This window comes from Bubalus kerabau, chromosome 23, assembly GCF_029407905.1.
Source record: "Bubalus kerabau isolate K-KA32 ecotype Philippines breed swamp buffalo chromosome 23, PCC_UOA_SB_1v2, whole genome shotgun sequence".
NCBI lineage: Eukaryota > Metazoa > Chordata > Mammalia > Artiodactyla > Bovidae > Bubalus > Bubalus kerabau.
Genome location: NC_073646.1, coordinates 13,075,089 through 13,093,711, shown reverse-complemented (window position 1 = coordinate 13,093,711; position 18,623 = coordinate 13,075,089). Strand labels below are relative to the sequence as shown.

The 18,623-nt window shown below is 39.3% G+C and overlaps 1 long non-coding RNA gene across 4 annotated transcripts in view; it reads left to right on the top strand.

Moving 5' to 3' along the window:
* The window catches only part of LOC129637464 (uncharacterized), a 103,897-nt gene that overhangs the window by 44,164 nt on the left and 41,110 nt on the right, over positions 1–18,623 (top strand). For all 4 annotated transcript variants that reach the window (XR_008707479.1, XR_008707478.1, XR_008707477.1 and 1 more), the window contains one exon: positions 10,575–10,656. This is a non-coding gene — a long non-coding RNA (uncharacterized LOC129637464). The remainder of the gene's footprint in view (positions 1–10,574; positions 10,657–18,623) is intronic.

Below are 18,623 nucleotides of genomic sequence, written 5' to 3'. Positions count from 1 at the left end.
GTAAATATCTATGCACTCAATATAGGAGCAATACATAAGACAACACTAACAGACATAAAAGGAGAAATTGACAGTAGCACAATAATAGTAGGAGACTTTGACACCCCACTCACACCAATGGACAGATCATCAAAACAGAAAACAAGTAAGGAAACACAAGTCTTAAATGATACATTAGATGAGAGGGATCTCATCGATATCTTCAGGACATTCCATCCAAATGCAGAAGAATACACCTTCTTCTCAAGTACACATGGAACATTCTCCAGGATAGACCACATCTTGAGTCACAACTCAAACCTCAGTAAATTTAAGAAAATTGAAATCATATGAAGAATCTTTTCCAACCACAATGCTGTGAGACTAGATAGCAATTACAAGAAAAACCTGTAAAAAAACACAAATACGTGGAGATTAAACAATATGTTTTTAAACAACGAACAGGTTACTTAAGAAATCAAAAGGGAAATAAAAAAATTTCTAGAAACAAATTACAATGAAAATACAACAACTCAAAACCTGTGAGATCAGCAAAAACAATTCTAACAGGGAAGTTTATAGCAGTACAATCCTACCTCAAGAAATAAGAAAAGCATTAAATAGACAATGTCTAACTTTACACCTAAAACAACTGAAAAAAGAACAAAAAAAAAACTCCAAAATTAGCAGAAGGAAAGAAGTCATTAAGATCAGAGCAGAAATGAATGAAAAAGAAATGAAAAAAAAAAAAAGTAAAGATCAATAAACTAAAAGCTGGTTCTTTGAGAAGATAAACAAAACTGACAAACCTTTAACCAGACTCATCAAGAAAAAAAGAGAGAAGAATTAAGTCAACAAAATTCGAAATGAAAAAGGAGAGGTTACAACAGACAATGCAGAAATACCAAGGATTATAAGAGACTATTATGTACCACTATATGACAATAAAATGGATAACCTAGAAGAAATGGACAGATTTTTAGAAAAGTTCAATCTTCCAAGAATGAACCAGGAAGAAATAGAAATTATGAACAACCCAATTACAAGCACTGAAATTGAAGCTGTGATCAAAAATCTCCCCCCAAACCAAAGCCCAGGACCAGATGGCTTTACAGGAGAATTCTATCAAACATTTAGAGAAGAGCTAATACCTATCCTTCTAAAACTCTTTCAAAAAGTGCAGAGGAAGAGACACTTCCAAACTCATTCTATGAGGCCACCATCACCCTAATACAAAACCAGACAAAGACAACATAAAAAAAGAAAACCACAGGCCAATATCATTGATGAACATAGATGCCAAAACTCTCAACAAAATTTTAGCAAACAGAATTCAACAACACATTAAAAAACTCATATACCATGATCAAGTTGGGCTTATTCCAGGGATGCAAGGAGTCTTCAATATATGCAAATCAATTAATGTGATGCATCATATTAACAAATTGAAAGATAAAAACCATATGATAGTCTCAATAGATGCAGAAAAAGCCTTTGAAAAAATTAAGCACCCATTTATGATTCAATTCAGTTCATTTCAGTTCAGTCACTCAGTCGTGTCTGACTCTCTGCGACCCCATGAATCACAGCACGCCAGGCCTCCCTGTCCATCACCAACTCCCAGAGTTCACTCAGACTCACATCCATCGAGTCAGTGATGCCATCCAGCCATCTCATCCTCTGTTGTCCCCTTCTCCTCCTGCCCCCAATCCCTCCCAGCATCAGAGTCTTTTCCAATGAGTCAACTCTTCGCATGAGGTGGCCAAAGTACTGGAGTTTCAGCTTTAGCATCATTCCTTCCAAAGTAATCCCAGGGCTGATCTCCTTCAGAATGGACTGGTTGGATCTCCTTGCAGTCCAAGGGACTCTCAAGAGTCTTCTCCAACACCACACTTCAAAAGCATCAATTCTTCAGCGCTCAGCTTTCTTCACAGTCCAACTCTCCAAAAAAATGGGCATAGAAGTAACCTATCTCAACATCAGTTCAGTTGCTCAGTCGTGTTTGATGTTTTGCCACCACGTGGACTGCAGCACACCAGGCTTCTCTGTCCATCATCAACTCTTGGAGCTTACTCAGACTCATGTCCATAGAGTCAGTGATGCCATTCAAACATCTCATCCTCTGTAGTCCCCTGATCTTCCTGCCTTCAATCTTTCCCAGCATCAGGATCATTTCCAATGTGTCAGTTCTTCACATAAGGTGGCCAAAGTATTGGAGCTTCAGCTTCAGTATCAGTCCTTCCAATGAATATTTAGGACTGATTTCATTTAGGATGGACTGGTTGGATCTCCTTGTAGTCCAAGGGACTCTCAAGAGTCTTCTCAAATACCACAGTTCAAAAGCATCAATTCTTAGGTGCTCAGCTTTCTTTATAGTCCAATTCTCACATCCATTCATGACTACTGGAAGACCTATAGCTTTCATTAGATGGACCTTTGTTGGCAAGTAATGTCTCTGCTTTTTAATATGCTGTCTAGGTTTGTCATAGCTTTTCTTCTAAGGAGCAAGCACCTTTTAATTTCATGGCTGCAGTCACCATCTGCAGTGATTTTGGAGCCCAAGAAAATAAAGTCTCTCACTGTTTCAATTGTTTCTTCATTTATTTGCCATGAAGTGATGGGACCAGAAGACATGATCTTAGTTTTCAATGCTGAATTTTAAGCCAACTTTTTCACTCTCCTCTTTCACTTTCATCAAGAGGCTCTTTAGTTTTTCTTTGCTTTCTGCCATAATGGTGGTATCATCTGCATATCTGAGGTTATTGATATTTCTCCTGGCAATCTTGATTCCAGCTTGTGCTTCATCCAGCCAGGTATTTCACATGATGTACTCTGCATTTAAGTTAAATAACCAGGGTGACAATATACAAACTTATATATAAAGGAAAGTACTCCTTTCCTGATTTGGAACTAGTCTGTTGTTCCATGTCCACTTCTAACTGTTGCTTCTTGACCTGAATACAGGTTTCTCAGGATACAGGTCAGGTGGTCTGGTATTCCCATCTCTTTAAGAATTTCCCACAGTTTGTTGTGATCCACAGAGTCAAAGGGTTTGGTGTAGTCAATAAAATAGAGGTAGATGTTTTTCTGAAACTCTCTTGCTTTTTTGATGATCCAACAGATGTTGGCAATTTGATTTCTGGTTCCTCTGCCTTTTCTAATTCCAGTTTGAACATCTGGAAGGTCACAGTTCACATACTGTTAAAGCTTGGCTTGGAGAATTTTGAGCATTACTTTGTTAGTGTGTGAGATGAGTGCAATTGTGTGGTAGTTTGACCATTCTTTGGCATTGTCTTTCTTTGGGACTGGAATGCAAACAGACATTTTCCAGTCCTGTGGCCACTGCTGAATTTTCCAAATTTACTGGCATATTGAGTGCAGCACTTGCACAGCATCATTATTCAGGATATGAAATAGCTCACCAGGAATTCCATCACCTCCACTAATTTTGTTCGTAGTGATGCTTCCTAAGGGCCACTTGACTTTGCATTCCAGGATGTCTGGCTCTAGGTGAGTGATCACACCATTGTGGTTATCTGGGTCATGAAGATAGTAACATAGTAAAGGCCATATATGATAAGCCTACAGCAAACATTATTATCAATGGTGAAAAACTGAAAGCATTCCGCCTAAGATCAGGAACAAGATAAGGGTGTCCACTTTTACCACTATTATTCAACATAGTTTTGGAAGCCCTAGCTACAGCAATCAGAGAAGAAAAAGTAATAAAAGGAATCCAGATTGGTAAAGAAGAAGTAAAGCTCTCACTGTTTGCAGATGACATGATACTGTGCATAGAAAACCCTGAAGATATTATCAGAATATTACTAGAGCTGATCAGTGAATTTAGCAAAGTTGCAGGATACAAAATCAATACACAGAAACCACTTGCATTTCTATACACTAACAATGAAAAATCAGAAAGAGAAATTAATAAATCAATCCCATTAGCCATTGCAACAAAAATAATTAAATATCTAGGAATTAACTTACCTAAGGAGACAAAGGGAGAAGGCAATGGCAACCCACTCCAGTAATCTTGCCTGGAAAATCCCATGGACGGAGGAGCCTGGTAGGCTGCAGTCCATGGGGTCGTGAGGAGTTGGACACAACTGAGCGACTTCACTTTCACTTTTCACTTTCATGCCTTGGAGAAGGAATGGCAACCCACTCCAATGTTCTTGCCTGGAGAATCCCAGGGATGGGGGAGCCTGATGGGCGGCCATCTCTGGGGTTGAACAGAGTCAGACACAACTGAAGTGACTTGGCAGCAGCAGCAGCAAGGAGACAAAAAGAACTCTACACAGAAAATTATAAGATACTGATGAAAGAAATCAAAGATGACATAAACAGATGGAGAGATATTCCATGTTACTGGGTTGGAAGAATCAATATAGTGAAAATGACTATACTACCAAACACATTCTACAGATTCAATGCATTCCCTATCAAATTACCAATGACGTTTTTCACAGAACTACAACAAAAAATTTCACAATTCATATGGAAATACAAAAGACCCCAATAGCCAAAGCAGTCTTGAGAAAGAAGAATGGAGCTGGAGGAATCAACTTTCCTGACTTCAGATTATACTTCAAAGCTACAGTCATCAAGACAGTATGGTACTGGCACAAAAACAGAATACAGACCAATGGAACAAGATAGAAAGTCCAGAAATAAACCCATGCACCTATGGGTACCTTATTTTTGACAAAGGAGGCAAGAATATACAAAGGGGCAAAGCACCCTCTTCAATAAATGGTGCTGGGAAAACTGGCCAGCTACATGCAATAGAATGAAATTAGAACACTTTCTAATGTCATACACAAAGATAAACTCAAAATGGATTAAAGACCTAAATGTAAAACCAGAAACTATAAAACTCTTAGAGGAAAACATAGGCAGAACACTCAATAACATAAATCTAAGTGAGATCCTTTATGACCCACCTCCTAGACTAATGGAAATAAAAACAAAAATAAACAAGTGGGACCTGATTAAAATTCAAAGCTTTTGCACAGCAAAGGAAACTAAAAGCAAGGTGAAAAGACAACTCTCAGAATGGGAGAAAATAATAGCAAATGAAACAACTGACAAAGGATTAATTTCTAAAATATATTAGCAGCTCATACAACTCAAACAAACAACCCAATGAAAAAGTGGGAAAAAGACCTAAACAGACATTTCTCCAAAGAAGACATGCAGATGGATAACAAACACATGAAAAGATGCTCAACATTGCTCATTATTAGAGAAATGCAAATCAAAACCACAATGAACTATGACCTCACAAAAGTCAGAATGGCCATCATCAAAACACCTACAAGCAATAAATGCTGGAGAGGGTATGGAGAAAAGGGAATGCTCTTGCACTGTTGGTAGGAATGTAAACTGATACAGCCACTATGGAAGACAGTATGGAGATTCCTTAAAAAACTAGCAATAAAACTACCATATGACCCAGCAATCCCACTCCTAGCCATATGCTCTGAGGAAACCAAAATTGAAAAAGACACATGTATTCCATTGTTCACTGCAGCACTATTTACAACAGCTAGAACACAGAAGCATCCTAGATATCCATCTTCAGATGAATGGATAAAGAAGTTGTGGTGCATATACACAATGGAATATTACTCAGCCATGAAAGGAATGCATATGAGTCAGTTCTAATGAGGTGGATGAATCTAGAGCCTATTATACAGAGTGGAGTAAGTCAGAAAGAGAAAGATAAATATCATATACTAACACATAAATATCGGAGAAGGCAATGGCACCCCACTCCAGTACTCTTGCCTAGAAAATCCCATGGATGGAGGAGCCTGGTAGGCTGCAGTCCATGGGGTTGCGAAGAGTCGGACACGACTGAGCAACTTCACTTTCACTTTTCACTTTCATGCATTGGAGAAGGAAATGGCAACCCACTCCAGTGTTCTTGCCTGGAGAATCCCAGGGACGGGGGAGCCTGGTGGGCTGCTGTCTATGGGGTCGCACAGAGTCAGACACGACTGAAGTGACTTAACAGCAGCAACGCATATATTTGGAATCTAGAAAAATGGTACTGAAGAATTTATTTGCAGGGCAGCAATGGAGAAACAGACATAGAGAATAGACTTATGGACAGGAGAAGTGGGGAGGAGAGGGTGAGATGTATGGAGAGAGTAACACGGAATGTTACATTACTATATGTAAAATAGATAGCCAATGGGAATTTGCTGTATGTCTCAGGAACTTCAAATAAGGACTCTATCAATCTAGATGGGTGGGATGGGGAGGGAGATTGGAGGGAGGTTCAAAAGGGAGGGGATATATGTATAAATATGACTGATTCATGTTGAGGTTTGACAGAAAACAACAAAATTCTGTAAAGTAATTATCCTTCAATTAAAAAAAAAATGCTCTTTCTACCTTTCCCTTCAACAGTCATGGAAATATCACTGTATAGTTTACTTTTAATCTGGTTTTCTTCTTTTATTTATTTTTTTTAATTGGAGTATAATTGCCTTATAGTGTTATGTTGGTTTCTGCCTACAATAACATGAATCAACCATAAGTATGCTATATATATGGTAGAATATGTATGTCAGTGCTACTTTCTCAATTCATCCCACCCTCTTCTTCCCCTGCTCTGTCCACCAGTCCATTTTATACATCTGTCTCTCTATTCCTGGTCTGTAAATATTAATAGGTTCATCAGTATCACTTTTATAGGTCCCATATATATGGGATATAATATATGATATTTGTTAATATATGATATTTGTTTTTCTCTTTCTGACTCGCTTCACTCTGTATAAAATCTTATTTTTTAAATAGCACACATGCTAAAATTCAAACAGTACACAAGTATTTACAATGAAGACTAGGTTTCTCTCCCACCTACAATCCTAGCCCCAGCTATAACAGGGACAGCTACCACCGATGAGTCACATGGTTATTCTAAAGATGATCTGTGCACACACAAACACTCATAGCCCTTAAGTCCCATGCATCTATGGCCATCATTCTTAACCAGCAGTGCTTTAGCATTGCTTTCCCCAGGGAACATCTAGTAATGTCTGGAGATACTATACAGAGTGAAGTAAGTCAAAAGAGAAACACCAATACAGTATATTAACACACATTTATGGAATTTAGAAAGACAATAACAATTACCCTATATCCAAGACAGCAAAAGAGACACAGATGTAAAGAACAGACTTTTGGACTATGTGGGAGAAGGCGAGGGTGGGACGATATGAGAGAATAGCATTGAAACATGTATATCACCATATGTAAAATAGAAGATCAGTGCAAGTTTGATGCATGAAGCAGGGCACTCAAAGCTGGTGCTCTGGGACAACTCAGAGGGATGGGGTGGGGAGGGAGGTGGGAGGGTGTTCAGAATGGGGGGACACATGTACGCCCATGGCTGATTCATGTTGATGTATGGCAAAAACCACCACAATATTGTAAAGTAATTAGCCACCAATTAAAATTAATTAATTTTTAAAAATTTATTTATTTATTTATATGTTTGGTTACACTGGGTCTTCTTTGCTGTACATGGGCTTTCTCTAGTTGCCGTGAGCAGGGACTATTCTCTAATTATGGTGTATGGAATTCTCCTTGCAGTGGCTTCTCTGGTTGCACAGCACAGCTTCTAGGGCACATGGGCTCAGTAGCTGGAGCTCCCAGGGTCTAGAGCACAGGCTCAGTAGTTGTGGAGCATGGGCTTAGTTTCTCCGCAGCTCATGTGGGATCGTCCCAGACCAGGGGTCAAACTCTTGTCCTTTGCATTGGAAGGCAGATTCTTAACCATTAGACCACCAGGGAAGTCCTGGAGACATTTCTTACTGTCACGGCTTGAGAGTGGTAGGGATTGCCTCTGGCATCTGGTTGGTAGATGCTGCAGATCATCCAACAATGTGCAGGACAGCCCCTCCACAACAGAGAATTATCTGGTCCAAATTGTCAATAGTGCTGAAGTTGAAAATCTCTCCTCTAAAGGAATCTGTTTCCAACTTGTTTTCAACACTTAGCCATGTGTTGTCTCTTTCCATATCAGCTTACACTGATATTTTTCAGTGTTTTAAATAGCTTCATGATACTCAGTTATGTAGATAGGTCTTAGTTCATTTAATTAGCCTGCTATTGAAAAACATTTAGGTTATTTACTGTATGAGACAATACAGTATAATACCATGCAGCAAAGAGTCTGAACACGTCTTTGGGCCCAGAATTCATGTATCTCTAAGATATATTCACAGAGGGTCAATCACTGAGTCAAAGGGAAAGTATTTTCTCTTTGCTTTGAGAGTTATTTCCAAGTTGCTCTTCAAAGAAGCCCTACTGGATTACACAGCCACATCCATGAATAAGAATGCCCGATTCCTCACATTCACTCATCCTGGGTTTTACCAAGCATTTTAACTTCAGTCCATTTGATAAAATGTGTGTGCTCAGTCATATCTGACTCTTTGTGACCCCATGGACTCTAGCCCACAAGGCTCCTCTGTCCATAGGATTTTCCAGGCAAGAATACTGGAGTGGGTTGCCATTTCCTACTCCAGAGGATCTTCCCAACTCAGGGATCAAACTCGGGTCTCTTGCATCTCTTACACTGGCAGATGGATTCTTTACCACTGTCCAATCTGAGAAGCCCCAAATAACTGGATCTAGCTGCTATTCAGAATACCATTTCATTGCTAATGAGCATGATTGAACATCTTCAGTGTACCTAAATTCTGAAGTTCCTAGAAATGACCCCTTGTTGCTACAGGACCAGGAAACTCACCCTTTCAGAAGGAGGTTTTACTTCAACACCTCTTTGCCCTGCTCCTAGAGCCTGACTGATTCTCTGGCAGAGCCCTCAGAAAGTGTGAGAGGATGTCAATGCACTCATGACTGTATGCTTCTTGTGAAAGTGAAAGTGTTAGTCTCTCAGTTGTGTCTAACTCTTTGTGAACCCATGGACTGTAGCCCACCAGGCTCCTCTGTCCATGGGATTCTCCAGGCAAGAATACTGGAGTGGGTTGCCATTTCCTACTCCAGGGGATCTTCCCGACCCAGGAATCAAATCCAGCTCTCCGGCATTGCAGGCAGATTCTTTACTGTCTGAGCCACTTAGAAGCCTACATATTAGTTAGAAACAGATGGGGACTCCCTAATGTATCTGAAGTCATTCCAGTCCTTATCTTCATGACCAGAGGTATTTTTTGTTTTTTTTTTTTTTTCTGTTTGGTGATTCCAAGAGAGATTAAAGTTGCAGAAAAACAGAAGGAGGACTATGCCTCTGAATAAGCAAATTAATTTATTTTAGGCTGATTAAAAACTACATTTCTCTATTTCCTAGAGTAGAGTTGAGAGAATATTTCTTATTCTATAAATGATGAGATCTTATATGAAGAAGGCATTTACCCAAAGGGAATGTAAAACAAAAGAAGCTTTAATGACACCTCCCTCCTTTCAGGAGACAGGAGAAAGGCAAGGGTTATAGCATCTCACCAGCCAGCGAGGGTGCCATGCTCACCAGTGATAGAGAACAGAGTGAACCCCCGTGAGCCAGACTGTGTCTCGAATGGATAAGGGATAAAGAGCTCCTCTACCAATATGGATGGCAATTGCCATAACAGTCTATACGTACATGAATGGCCTATATGTACCATTGCTCAAGCTGCTCAGGAACACAAAACTATGGATTGACTTTGTTATGGGGCAATCTGAGTATTGAAAGGAACTAGGCACTAAGGGAATATGCTGCCCAGTTTCTGGCAATCCATCAGTTCTTTTGCCTTGTGTTGCCAACTATCAATCATTCATTTATATTTTGAACGTCACATTTATTCTAAATTTTAATGCATCATAAATTTCCAGGGAAGAGAAGACAGAGGATTGTCCCAATATACTCTCCCATTGTGACTTTGTTGTTGTTCAACTGCTAAGTCGTATCCGACTCTGCAACCCCACGGACTGCAGCATGCCAGGCTCCCCTGTCCTTCACTGTCTCCCGGAGTTTGCTCAAATTCATGTCCATTGAGTCAGTGATGCTATCTAACCATCTCATCCTCTGCTGCCCACTTCTGCTTTTGCCTTCAATCTTTCCCAGCATCAGGGTCTTTTCCAGCGAGTTGACTCTTTGCATCAGGTGGCCCAAGTATTGGAGCTTCAGCTTCAGCATCAATCTTGCCAGTGGATATTCAGAGTTGATTTCCTTTAGGATTGATTGGTTTGATCTCCCTGCAGTCCAAGGGACTCTCAAGAGTTTTTTCCAGCACTACAATTCTAAAGCATCAATTATTTGGTGCTTAGTCTTCTTTATGGTCCAAATCTTATATTTGTAAAAGCCATAGTTGGATATGATTGGAAAAACCATAGCTTTGACTATTCATATTAGTATGCCATCAGTCTAATTGGAATATTGTCCATGGTATGTTATATCACTGCTGAAAATATTCACTGCTTTTCTCTAAGGGAAGACTGTACATTTTTCCCACTGATTTCAGGCTTGACCGTATGACTTGTTTTGGCAAGTAGAATGTGAACCAAAGTGACATGAACCGATCATGAACAGAGTCATCATCTAGTAGTCCACTTCCTCTCCTTTTTCTCTGCAGCACTATCAGTGACATTCCAGGGTGGACTTCTTCTATCACCTTGGATACTTATGTTGGTTGCTGTAACTTGAAATCAAGAAATGTGAGTACTCCAGATTTTTTGTTTTTCAAGACTGTTTTGGCTGTTTAGGATCCCTTGCATTTTCATATGATTTTTAGTATCAGCTTGTCAACTGCTGCAAAAATGGGAAAAGAATTTTAATAGACACTGTGTTGAATCTGTAGATCAATTTGGGGAGTGTTGTCATCTTAACAGTATGAAGTCTTCTGATCCATGAATACATTCTATCTTCCCCCCACCTTTTTTTTTACTTCTTTAGTTGTCTGCAAGGATTTTTTCAGTTTTCAGTGCACTAGCCTTGCATTTCTTTTATTAAATTTCCTGAGCATTGTATTGTTTTTAAGGCTACTGTTAGTGGAATTGTTTTTTCATTTCCTTTTTGAATTGTTCATTACTGGTGTATAAAAATACAACTGATTTTTGCATGTTGATGTTATATCCTATATCTTGTGGAAGTAATCTGTTAGCTTCAATCTTTTTTTATTCCTTTGGATATTCTGTGTAAAAGATTTTGTCATTTGCAAAAATATGCCAAGATGCCAGTTTTACTTCTTTTATTGCAGGATGGACAATTTTATTTCTTTTTCATATCTAATTGCCCTAGTTAGAAACTTTAGTACAATGTTGAATAAAAGTAGCAAAAGTTGACATCCTTGTCTTGTTCCTGATCTTAAGGGGAAAGCTTTCATTCCTTCACCATTAAGTATGATGTTAGATATGAATTTTTCATAGATATCCTTTATCAAGTTGAGGAAGTTCCTTTCTAGTCCTAGTTTATTGAATATTTTTACTCAGGAAAGAGGATTAGATTTTCTCAAATGCCTTTTCTGCATTTATTGAAATTACCATGTAGTTTTGCCCTTAACTCTATTAGTGTGACATATTACATTGATTGATTTTTCATGTATCTAACCAACATTATATTCCTGGAAAAAATTCCACTCAATTGTGGTATGCAATCCTTCTTATATTTTGCTGGATATACTTTCTTAGCATTGTGTTGAAGATTTTTGTGACTACATAATACAAGGGATATTAGCTTGTAGTTTTCTTTTCTTGTGATGCCTTTTTCTGGTTTCAGTATCAGAGTGCTATTATCCCAATAGAATGAGTTGGAATGTATTCCCTCCTTTTCTATTTTTTAAGACTTTTTTTTAAAACTTTTGGTAGAATTTGCCAGTGAAGCCATCTGAGTCTGGGATTTGTTTTGTGTATGTTTCTTTCTTAACTTGATATTCAGACCTTCTTGAGTCAGTGTTGGTAATCTTTGTTTTTCCAGGAACGTGCCCATTTCTTCTAGATTTTCTATTTGTTGGCATACTGTTGTACATAATATTCTCTTATAGTTCTTATTTCTATGAGATTGGTATTAATAGCCCCACTTTCATTTTTAACTTTAGTAATTTGAGTCTTCTCTTTTTTTTCTTGATCAATCTGGATAAAGTTTGGTACTTCTGTTTATATTTTCCAAGAACCAAGGTTTGGTTTCATTAATAGTTTTCTCCGTTCTTTTTCTTTTCTCTACCACTAATTTCTCCCTAATATTTATTATTTCCTTTCATCTATTTGCTTTGGGTTTAGTTTGCTCTTTATTTTCTCATTAGCTAATGTAGAAGACCAAGTTACTGCCTTGAGATCTTTCTGATTCTCCCACCACATTTTGTTGTCCTTGTTTTGGTCACTGCTGTTGCTGCTGTGTGTTTAGTGACTTTCCTGAACTAATTATTTAACTTTTCTATTCATTGTTATGTGTAGACATTGAAGTTTCTGTTTGCTTGGCTTAATAGTCAGTTAATAATTGGACAGAAATTTTCTTGGATTCTTGGAACCAGTAAGTCATACAGGCTTTGTGTAGAGTCTCTGTCTGTATGTGGAGACTCCCTTCAGTTCTATGGCAGGCAGTTTACACTCTTCCTCAGCCTTCACCTCCTACTTGTGTAAAGCCTCAAGGTCAGTAGTGAGAACTTAGGGCCTTCCCATTTCTTTCCTAATCATGTGCAGCATTGTTCATGTGTGTACTCGCCTAGATTCTCAGGAACGTGTCAGAAATTGACAAAACCTTCAACGAACATCTCATTTTTCACCTTTCCTTTTTAATTATTTTTGGTCAGTTTATTTTGTTTTCCCAAATTTTTGTTGCTGCCTCAAGCAGCTTTCTTGTTAAACAATTGCCACGAATTGTTTCTGACAAATGCCTAGAGGGAAAAGGGCATGCACAGAGAGAAGGCTCTGAGACAGGTCAGGTAAATACAAGTCGCCTTAGTGAGTGTTTCCAGGCAATTGTCAGATAGGTCAAAAATAACAATTACCTGAGAATGGTTTTTCTGGAGAGCTCCAAACTTGTTTTTTCCCTTCACTGGCCACTATGCATGCATGCTAAGTCACTTCAATCATGTCCGACTCTTTGTGATCCTCTGGACTGGAGCCTGCCAGTCTCCTCTGTTCTTTACCGCTGAGCCGCCAGAGAAGTCCCCCTTTTCTCCACATCTTCCCAACTGTTGTTGTTGTTCAGTCACTCAGTAGTGTCTGATTCTTTGTGACACTATGGACTGCAGCATGCCAGGCTTCCCTGTCCTTCCCTATCTTCCAGGGTTTGCTCAAACTTATGTCAATTGAGTCAGTGATGCCATTCTTCCAATATGTGGTGTCTTTCTGAAGCTAGACATTCTGACAGCTGTGCAGCGATACCTACTTGTGTTTTTGATTTGCATTTTCCTGATGATTAGTGATGCTGAGCACCTTTCCATGTGCCTGTTGGCCAGTTGTATTTTTCCTTCGGGAAAAAAATGTCTATTTAGGTCTTTTGCTGATTTTTCAATTGAGTTGTTTGGTTTTTTGACACTGAGTTATATGAGTTCTTTATATATTTTGGACCCCTTATCAGACATAATACTATGAAAAGCAGTATGGACGTTCCTCAAAAAACTAAAAATAGAACTACCATATGATCCAGCAATTCCACTCCTGAGTATATGCACAAAGAGAATGAAAACACTGATTTGAAAATATATATACACCCCAATGTTCATCAGTATAGTTCAGCCACTCAGTCATGTTTGACTCTTTGTGACCCCATGGACTGCAGCACACCAGGTTTCTCTGTCCATCACCAACTCCCAGAGATGTTCAAACTCATGTCCATCAAGTCGGTGATGCCATCCAACCATCTCATTCTCTGTCATCCCTTTCTCCTCCCACGGTCAATCTTTCCCAGCATCAGGGTCTTTTCCAATGAGTCAGTTCTTCACATCAAGTGGGCAAAGTATTGGAGCTTCAGCTTCAGCATCAGTCCTTCCAATGAATATTCAGGTCTGATTTCCTTTAAGATTGACTAGTTTCATCTTGTTGCAGTTCAAGCGACTCTCAGGAGTCTTCTCCAACACCACAGTTCAAAAGCATCAATTTTTCGGTGCTCAGCCTTCATTATAGTCCAACTTTCACATCCATAGTTGACTACTAGAAAAAAAGATAGCTTTGGCGAGACAGACCTTTGTTGGCAAAGTAATGACTCTACTTTTTAATATGCTGTCTAGGTTTGTCATAGCTTTTCTTCCAAGGAGCAAGCGTCTTTTAATTTCATGACTGCAGTCACCATCTGCAGTGATTTCGGAGCCCAAGAAACTAAACCTGTCACTGTTTCCATTGCTTCCTCATCTATCTGCCATGAAGTGATGAGACTGGATGCCATGATCTCAGTTTTTTGAATGCTGAGTTTTAAGCTGACTTTTTCACTCTCCTCTTTCACTTTCATCAAGAGGCTCTTTAGTTTCTTTTCACCTTCTGCCATAAGGATGGTGTTGTCAGGCGAGGGTATGTTCCTCGGTTCTGTCTCATCACAACAAAGATTTGGAGTGATGGACATTAAAGCCCTCATCGCGTCACAGCTCTTGGGTCTTAGATTATGTTATAGCTCTCAGGTCTCGAACAGACCATGTATAGCTCTTAGACAAATCAGTGTTTCAGCTCTGTGTTACAGCTCTATTTTATTTAGAAAATAGCAGGAAAATCCATCCTCGAGGCGTGAGGGCATGTTGACCCAAAGATGCGAAGAGAAGAGCACCCCAGCACGTGGGGGAGAGAGAGAGACTCCAGGCCTTTTGGCTCCTCTTTTTATATGTTTTTTTCTCCCCCTGGACCTGCCCTATGTAAATTGGGCTAGCTGGGAGTGTTATTTGTTCTACCTGAGGTCCTCACTCCGGTCCTTGGACCTTCCTTTGTTCTATTTTTGCAGGCTTTTCCCTTCCTTATCTTTTAGCCACCACCATTCTGGACTCCTGTTTCCTATTCTAACTACTTAACAGTGTTATCTGCATATCTGAGGTTATTTATATTTCTCCTGGCAAATTTGATTCCAGCTTGTGCTTCATCCAGCCTGGCATTTCACATGATGTACGCTGCATATAAGTTAAATAAGCAGGGTGACAATATATAGCCCTGATGTACTCCTTTCCTGATTTGGAACCAGTCCATCATTCCAGGTCCAGTTCTAACTGTTGCTTCTTGACCTGCATACAGATTTCTCAAGAGGCAGGTAAGATGGTCTGATATTCCCGTCTCTTTCAGAATTTTCCACAGTTTGTTGTGATCTACAGTCAAAGGCTTTGTTATAGTCAGTAAAGCAGAAATAGATGTTTTTTCTGGAGCTCTCTTGCTTTTTCTATGATCCAGTGGATGTTGGCAATTTGATCTCTGGTTCCTCTGCCTTTTCTAAATCCAGCTTGAACATCTGGCAGTTCTGGGTTCACATACTGTTGAAACCTGGCTTGGAGAATTTTGAGCATTACTTTGTCAGTGTGTGAGATGAGTGCAATTGTGCTGTAGTTTGAACATTCTTTGGCATTTCCTTTCTTTGGGATTGGAATGAAAACCAACCTTTTCCAGTCCTGTGGACACTGCTGAATTTTCCAAATTTGCTGGCATATTGAGTGCAGCACTTTCACAGCATCATCTTTTAGGATTTGAAATAGCTCACCAGGATTTCCATCACTTCCACTGGCTTTGTTTGTAGTGATGCTTCCTAGGCCCACTTAACTTCAATGTTCATAGGAGTCCAATGTTCATAGGAGCATTATTTACAATAGCCAAGATATGGTAACCACCTAAGAAAGATATGGTACATATGTATACAATGGGACAGTATTCAGCTTTAAAAAAAAGAATGACTTTTCCCATTTGCAGCAACATGAATGGACCTGGAGTTTAGTGAAATAAGTCAAACAGAGACAAATACTCAATGTTTCCACTTACATATGGAATCTAAAAAAAAAGACAAGATGGAAACAGATTCACAGGTATGGGAACAAACTAGTGGTTACCAGAGGGAAGAGAGGTGGAAGGAGAGGCAATATAAGGGTATGGGATTGAGAAGTGAAAGTGAAGTCGCTCAGTCATGTCTGACTCTTTGTGACCCCATGGACTGTAGCCTACTAGGCTTCTCAGTCCATGGGATTTTCCAGGCAAGAGTACTGGAGTGGGTTGCCATTTCCTTCTCCAGGGGATCTTTCTGACTCAGGGATCGAACCCAGGTCTCCCACATTGTAGGAAAACGCTTTACCCTCTGAGCCACCAGGGAAGCTGTGAGACTGAGAAATGGACTGCCATATCAGCAAACAAAGGCGTCACAGTCATCAGGGATTTCAGCTTTCCAATGTGAATTCCTGAGCCCTAAGGGCAATCAAGAAGGAGAATACTGGCAATCTCAAAGCCATCCTATTCCAGCTACTCCCTCTAGGTGAGCCCAAGAGAGCTCAGAATGTAAAAAACACAGGATACTGGCCACAAGGTAGCTGAGATTCATATGAAAGGAATGAATTCAGTAAGCCCAGACTCTTGTATCTTCAGATACATAGAAAAGTGCTCTAAATTCCTTAACTTGGGAAATCTGGCTTTCTTTAATTCACAATAATCTTTTGATGTTCAGACTACCTGCTCTTTGTTGCAAAACATCTGTAAAACCTGACTCGAACCCTCACCTCCAGAGCAGTTTTCTCAGGGTTACTTGAAATGCTGTCTCCTGGGCTTAAAGTCCTAAAAATTCCCACCAAATAAAACATAACTTTCAACTTTTAGGTTGTGGCTAATTTTTAAATTGACAAGATTCAGAGATACAAACTACTATGTGCAAAATAAATAAGCTACAAGGATATAATGTACAACATGGGGAACATAATTAATATTTTACAATAACATCAAATGCAGTATAACCTATGAATCTATTGAATTACTATGTGGTACATCCGAAATGAATGGGTCATTGTAAATCAACTTTATACCCCCCAAAATGAATTATCTTACTGCAGTTAACTGTACTTCATGATTCTCACTCCTGGCTGCATATTAGAATCACCTGGGAAGGTTGTGACTCATGGGGTTTGGGGTGGAGCCCACTGGCTGATTACACAGTGGGAGCCAAGGTTGAGAAGCAGTGCTTCAGTACCTCCCAGCTCTACTTCAATTCAATGGTGTGTTTGTAGTGTCTCAAACTTCAGGTTTCTTGGCTTTAACTGGAGAGCTTGTTTAAAAAACCCAGATGCCAAGAATCCACCCCTGCGTCCATTTTCTCAAAATCCATGGAGGTGAGGAGAGCCATCTGGAATTTAGCAAATCCCTCCATTGAGAACCAGTGATCTGCCTTCATCCTTTTGCTTCACACAGGAAGAAGCAGACGCCCAGAGAGGAAGAAGACTTTCCAAGTCTGTCTCTCCCAGGTTTTAGTTCCTTTCACCAAACACAGTGCTTAACCACAGCAGACACACAGAAAAGTTTGATGACTGAATAATTGTTGAATGGCTTTCACCTTATGAGTTTAGAGAGGCAGTGCATCATTGTGGTTAAAGTAACAGGCTCTGGAGCTGGACTTCCTTCATCCAAATCCCAACTCTGCCACACACTAGCTTTGCCATTTTTGGTGAGTTAACCTAACCCTCCGCCTTTGTTTTTTCAACTGTATCATGGGACTTAGAATCTCCCTTATAGGGTTGTAAGGAATAAATGGGTCTAATTCACTTAGTAAACTTACAGAATCAGCAAAGAAAAATACAGAAACTTACAATACTAAAGAAGCACTCACTGTTTATCTAAAATCCAAGTTTAACTGGATTTCTTGTGTTTTTATTCACTAAATCTGGCAACTATCATTTAGCATACCCAGCAAGTGCTAATAGATGTTTTCTATGTTTTTTTTTTTTAATTTTTATTATTGAGCCCACTCTGGTCTAAGCCTTTTGCTCAGAGTAAAGAGTAAAGAGCCCTTCAGAACCTTACTAATTTGGCTTCTAATAATATTAATGCATAACCAAACAGAGGTAGATGGGAGCTTTTCATTACTAAGTAAACACTCCCTCAAAAATAAAAAAAATTTGTGCTAAAGATATTAAGATCATGGTGGGAACTGAACAAGATGTTTTAATGAAACTTCTGATGTTTTAGAAACTTTCATTTCCATACAATTAGGATAATTATAAATTATTTTGTGCTTGAAAGAAAGCCCACTCAAAGGCATCTTCTAAAGCCAGTTCAGGGCTTGAGATATCACCTCTGGAAAATAAATCCTTATTAACAGAATTTCCTTTAACTTTATTTTCAAGATGGTGTCAGAAAATCAGTGTTTGGCAGAAATGGAGACACAGACATAGATAACAAATATATGGATTACAAGGGGGAAGAGGGTGGGTGGAATGAATTGGGAGATTGGGATTGACATATATACACTATTGATACTATGTGTAAAATAGATAACTAATGAGGACCTACAGTATAGCTCAGGGAACTCTACTCAAAGCTCTGTAGTAACCTAAACGGGAATGAAATCCCCCAAAGAGGGGCTGTATGTAAACAGAGCTGATTCACTTTGCTGTACAGTGAAAGCTAACACAACATTGTAAAGCAACTATGTGTGTGTGTGTGTGTGTGTGTTAGTCACTCAGTCACGTCCTACTCTTTGAGACCCCATGGACTGTAGGCCACCAGGCTCCTCTGTCCAAGGGGAT